The sequence below is a fragment of the Prosopis cineraria genome, unplaced genomic scaffold (genome assembly GCF_029017545.1).
Source record: "Prosopis cineraria cultivar Desert tree isolate PC_DT_omini unplaced genomic scaffold, ASM2901754v1 PC4, whole genome shotgun sequence".
NCBI classification, from domain to species: domain Eukaryota; kingdom Viridiplantae; phylum Streptophyta; class Magnoliopsida; order Fabales; family Fabaceae; genus Prosopis; species Prosopis cineraria.
Genome location: NW_026555335.1, coordinates 22387844 through 22394078, shown reverse-complemented (window position 1 = coordinate 22394078; position 6235 = coordinate 22387844). Strand labels below are relative to the sequence as shown.

The 6235-nt window shown below is 28.5% G+C and overlaps 1 pseudogene; it reads left to right on the top strand.

Moving 5' to 3' along the window:
- The first annotated feature begins 1028 nt into the window (after nucleotides 1–1028).
- Nucleotides 1029–5612, top strand: LOC129308918 (cystathionine beta-lyase, chloroplastic-like; annotated as a pseudogene).
- Nucleotides 5613–6235: the final 623 nt, after the last annotated feature.

Sequence of the window (6235 nt, the reverse complement as noted above, 5' to 3'; positions counted from 1 at the left end):
CAAGCGTGGGATGGGGGACAAATTTATTATTTGATTTTTATATTTTAAATATTTGTTATAAATATATTTTTTAAATAATTTTAAGGAAAATAAAAATTTTGGTCCTTTAAATTTGTTTTAATTACTTATCAATTTGATTTCTAAAGTTTTAACTCTATCAACGAAATCCTCAAAATTTTATTATCATAAAAAATTAGTCCTTATATTCTAAAGGAAAATAAAAAAATAAGTTGTAATTGTATATGTTTATAAAATTTTAAATACTTGATTGACATATTTTAAATTTCATGAGCCGAGTCAGTAACTAAGACAAATATGAAGAATAAAAAATTTCATTATACCATAATTTTATAATTGGTGAGAATTTTCAAGATTAAGAATCATAATTTTTTTAAATAATGCATGTAAAATACATCGTCATGATTATGAAGAATAAACACGATGAAAATTAAAAGAAATTAATAATTTAGTTATATTTTTACTTACTATTATGTGTACATATATAGAAGAAAAGAGGTAATATATACGCAATTAATAGTAATATTATATAATATAAGTATCCATTACTCCCCTAGATCATAAGGTAGGTTGGCTCCTGTCCAGAAGATTAGTTTCTAGAACACTAACCACCAATATACAATAAATTAAATTATTGAGTATGCATATTGGTTATTCCAGCGGATTTTTTTTTAAATTTTATAGCATTATAATACATGTATAAATTATTTTTAATCATAATGATTTGAATAAAGTTTTTATTGCACATTATATTTTAATAATAATTTATTAACAACATAAATTTCTATGAGTTCCCGATAAAAGCCTATCTCTGCTGCTGCTGCATGCTGCATGCTTTTAGTTTTTAACTTCTGATTTCACTAACGTTCCTAATAGCAGTAGAAGAAGATGATACAGTAATGAAATTATTGACCTTTTGAAAAGCACCCAAACATAATGACAATGAATTAAATAAACGGTTGCCGTTTGGAAAAGTGCCAAATTATAAAGTAATTAAGGATAATCTAATAATGAAAGTAGTGCCAAAACGTTATTCTGGCGCTGTTAAACTTCTGGTAAGTGACATGTGAGTGTCTTTAATTTGAAAAAAGAAACTTTTTCAATGTAAATGTGAGTGTATATGTGTGTGTGTGTGTGTGTCTGCATGTCTGGTTCAGTTTCTTAATTCATATTTGGAGACTATAACGATCGAAGAGCATAAGCAAAACCTACTTCTTCCTTATCTTCAGCGATGGCATTGGTTTCAACTTTTTACAGCCCTACTATTAAGGTAACAACAATCATTATGTTGTTTCAAACACTTTTGCAATCATCGATCTTTATCCAAATTAATGCATGTTATGATGCATTATCTATTGGGATTTATTTTGTTGAGATTTAAGAAGTATTTTGTAATCATTAATTACTTTTATGACATTCATTAGTTATTATTAATATGGTTCTGATAGAGTTATAGAAAAACATACCTGTTAGTTGCACCAAATAATACCTATATGCGGATAAACAGAGTTACACTAACTTAGTTTTGGGTTCATAGCAAATACACCAAATAAAAAAGAGAAAGAGAGAGTATGGAAGGTTTCTTAGTTTCAACACTGAATGTCCTCCCCACAAAAGATGAGAGTTGGTAATTTGAACAGGCCAAACTTATTCGAATCAAGCTTAAAATATCTAAACATATAAAAAAGCTTATATAGCCAAACATAATTAATCTCATTAGATAATAGAGAGAATGACATTGAAGGCCCTAAAATGAAAAATTATTACACTAAGAGCCTACCAATTTTTTATCAGATATTGTGTTGTGAAAATACGAACATGTTAAAAACTTAACCTTATACTTTTTGTTAAGGTTTTCTCATCAATTTAACAAGTTAAAACCCTGACAAAAAGTATAAGTTAAGGTTCAACTTTTAACATGTTCATATTTCACAATATAATATCCAATGAAAAACTTGTAGGGGCGTTGTTGTAACAATTTTTCTTTCTAGGGCCTTCAGTGTCATTCTCCCTAGATAATATATCTTGACAATGCGTTCTTGTTCTAGCTATTAGAGTCTGTGCTTGTAATATTTGCGTTTCTCATCATAGTGTTTTAGAGCACAAATGATGGAAATACATGGAAGAGCTTGGGATTTATCAAGTCGGCCAATTCGAAATCGAACCAACAGATCCAAGCAAAGCGATTCAGAGTAAGTTGTGTAGTCCAGACAGAGAAGGTGACTGAGTCTAAAACTGTGACTGTGGTGGAGAATATTGAACCGAGCACTAACGGAGCTCCTACTAGGGGTTTGTGATGTGTTTCTTGTGTCGATATATATATAGATATATATTGTGTGTGTGTGTGTGTATGATTTTTTTTATTTTTTATATGTTAATAATTTTAGTTTCTATTTCATTTGCAGATACAAAGACAAAAGAGCCTAGTATGTCTACAGTGATTTTGAATTACAAAAATGACTTTGTTCCTTTTGAGGCAACCTCTACGCCAATTTACCAAACTGCTACCTTTGAAATGGTGAAAATTTGACCTTTACATGTTGATCTCTTTAGTAATTATGTATTTAATTAATTAATATCTATGTTCTTTTCATATTGAACTTATCGTCTACTATACTGTGTTTTTTTTTTTTTTTTCATGCAGCCTTCTGCAACAAAAGGTGGAAAATGTATGTATTCTAGAAGTGGAAATCCTACCCTTAATGCTTTTGAAAGGTTTGACTTTGATCTTATTTTGTTGTCTCGATTATTTTTTCTATATAAATCTATATATTATTTGTTTCTTCTTAATTTCCACCCTATTTTACTTGTCATATAATATATATATATATATATATATGTCATTGCATATCCTCAGTTTAGTAGCACAGCTGGACAACGCAACTCATGGCTTTGGCTTCGCAAGTGGAATGTCCGCTTTGACTGCTGTTTATGAACTTGTTAAACCTGGTGCATTTCCTCATCTTAGTCTTTTTTGTTTTTAACTCAAAGCTTGTACAAATATTTAGTGATCGTGGATCATCCAGATGCATGCATGCATGTATCGTATTCATCATACTTGTCCCCGTCTTGATTGGTTTGATCTTGTTCTGGTTATATCAATATGAGATGCTTGAAATAAAAGGATGGGACAAAAATATGTTTAAGATAGGACTCTAGATAATCATCGAGACATCTTGTCTCGTCCCAAATATATTATTATATATTTCTTTTGTAACTGATATTTAATACTTAATTTATTTAGTGAGAGTTCGAGTACATATCTTTTTGTTTATTTATTTTATCTTTTTTTTAACATAACTCACTTAAGTTGGGTAACTCAATAATTTTGTTATTATTGTTATTATTGTAAAATATAGCTAGAGATTGTGTACTTGACTTTATGTCATGGTTGTTGTCATTGTGTTTTTTCACTAAATTTAATGATTGAATTTATGTAATCATATTATTTTGGTTTTGCATTTCCTCATCTTAGCCTTTTTTTTTTGTTTTCTTATAACTTAAAAGCTTTTAAAGCAAGGCAAGTATATCTGTGTAATTTGTACAGACATTTAGCGAGGGCCTAATATATGCAAAATAAAATCTTCCTTATTCTGTACATGTACATTCAATCCTAATCAATCATAATCAACAGTCAATCAGCCAAAATACTCATCATAGGCAACATTGCAAGTATCATTTATGAGTTTGAAAAGTAAATTTTGAAGTTTAATTTGTTTGTACATATATTTACTTCAGATACTATAAGCAACGGATTGATGATGTTAAAACACTAGAATAAAACAGTTATTGTTGTTTTAAATTTAACAAAATTAAAGCATTTAAATGACTAATTTAATTTTCTTTTCTAAATATTGATGATGTCAAATGATTAATCTTATAATATAATTTCTTCATTAATTCCCCTAATAACATGTTAGAGATGAGAGTCAGATAATTTAATTATATTTTAGGTCTTAGATTATAATATCAAGTGGCTGTGGTTATAAATTTTCTCCCTACGAAGTTTACATATATTGAAATCCATATAATTTTATTTTCATTATATAAATACAACAGGGACTACTTGTGCATATATCTTCTCATAGTTGTTGTAGACAATTAATATGTATATATGCTGAAATAATGATCGCTTTTTATTGTCATTTACTTACATAATTTCGATGCAGGTGAAGAAATAATTGCTGCAGAAGATATCTATGGTGGTTCATATAAATTCTTGATTGAACTAGTTGCAAGAAAGGAAGGAGTCGAAGTGAAGTATGTGTGACTTTTCAACTTTTCGGATATGTTTTTGCCCTCGTACACCAAAATATATAATTTTTTTAAATAACTATTATATATTTGAAAACTATACAACAATTACATTAAAAGAATTGTATAATTGGCTGAAAGGTTTCTAGATACTACAACCGGAATAAACTACCTCAAATATTTTGTTGGGAAATAATACATACATACATATATATATAGTGCTAGAATATATAATTTTTGTTAATGATAAGGTTGTAATGCTTGCATGCACAGCCGACTAGATACAACTAATCTAGACAAGGTGAAAACTGCTCTTGAACGTGGCAAGACTAAGTTGGTGAGGCTAGAGAGTCCAGCAATCCTCAGCTAAGAGTAACTGATCTTCGAGTAAGCTATTTTATTTTTTGGGTCGAAAGTGTTTTGTTGTTTTTTTTTTTGTCTTCTATACTTTCTGCTGTTACTAAAAGCCAATCAATAGATTTTTTTTTTAGGTTAATTGCATGTTTTTGACTTTTGGTCAATGGGTGAAAAATTTGGAAGGAAGTACCATGCATTGAAGGTCCTTGGAGGTGCTTTTGAAGGTCTGCAATTGATCTTTAGGAATCATCGCTGCAGATTCTTTAATATCGATCTCTTGAAACTCAATTGTAAATTCTGAAAAATAATTTGTGATGATTTTAAAATGTTGGTCCTTCTTCCCAAATTTTTTAGAGAAGGAAAATAATAAAGTTTTTATTTGTAGTTAAAACTCTTGAATTCATGACTATTTGAATCAATATTTATAATTGATTTTTTTAAAATTTTTGTTGGAGACCTAACTATCATAAATTCATTGTTTTAAGACTTTATTGTCATTTCCCCCAATCTTTTCACCCATTATAGTCCTTACGCACAATTTTCCCTAATTCTTATTTAAGTAGATCTTGTATGGACCCAACTTCATCAAATAATAGGTATTTTAATTTCCTTATGAAATTCTTTTGAATTCTTAAACTCAATGTTATAGAACTTCTTTCATTATATATTGAATTTTGTCCATCAGGCAATATCGGAGCCAGCTCATGAACAAGGTGCTATTGTGTTTGTGGACAATAGTATAATGTCTCCTGTGTCATGTCAGCCATTGGACCATGGAGCAGGTACTCATATCACACTTGCAATGATAATGGATTATATATATATATATATATATATATATATATATTTAACAATTTTCTATTATGCTTTTTAATTATTGCTGCTGCTGCTATTACTGTTATTGCTACAATGTTATAGCATTTTTGCTTTATGAGAAGAATATTGATATTTATAATAAATCAATTATTGATCATGATTATTAAGAATGAAATAATACTTTTATTGCTCTTTCTTACAATGTTACAACATTTTTGCTTTATGAGAAGAATTGCAATAATTTTCGCATCAATCTATATTGCATGGATTCATACTACAAGATACCACAATTTCTTTCTTTTTAACTCTAACTAAGCTAATGATCAAAAGAACAAAGAAAAAATTTGTTGAGAGCATGAGGCATTAGATTCCCTAATTAATTAAACTGAATTGTTCTTATGTTTAAGTTTATTATTATTGTGAACAATTTGCAATTGTATCTTTAATATCACTTCTCATGCAATTTATTCCATATGTATGTATATGTTTTGTACTTGTTTTAATTTATTCTATTACTAATGTAGATGTCTGTGTTTCCCAACCTTTTTTTTGTATTTTTTACTTTTGCCTTTGATCACATCTTGTAAAGGTTGGCGACACACTTAAGCCTCGCTTGGTTTAATGAAAATAGAAATGGATATGAAAGTGGAGATGAATATGAAATTTTAAAATATGTTTGGTTTGTTCATGGAATTGAGATATTATTTTTATTCAATATAAATCTTAAAAACAAGAAAAGACTAAAATGCCCTCATCTAAAAAATTGCCCATTGGCCAACAAAGCAAGTTG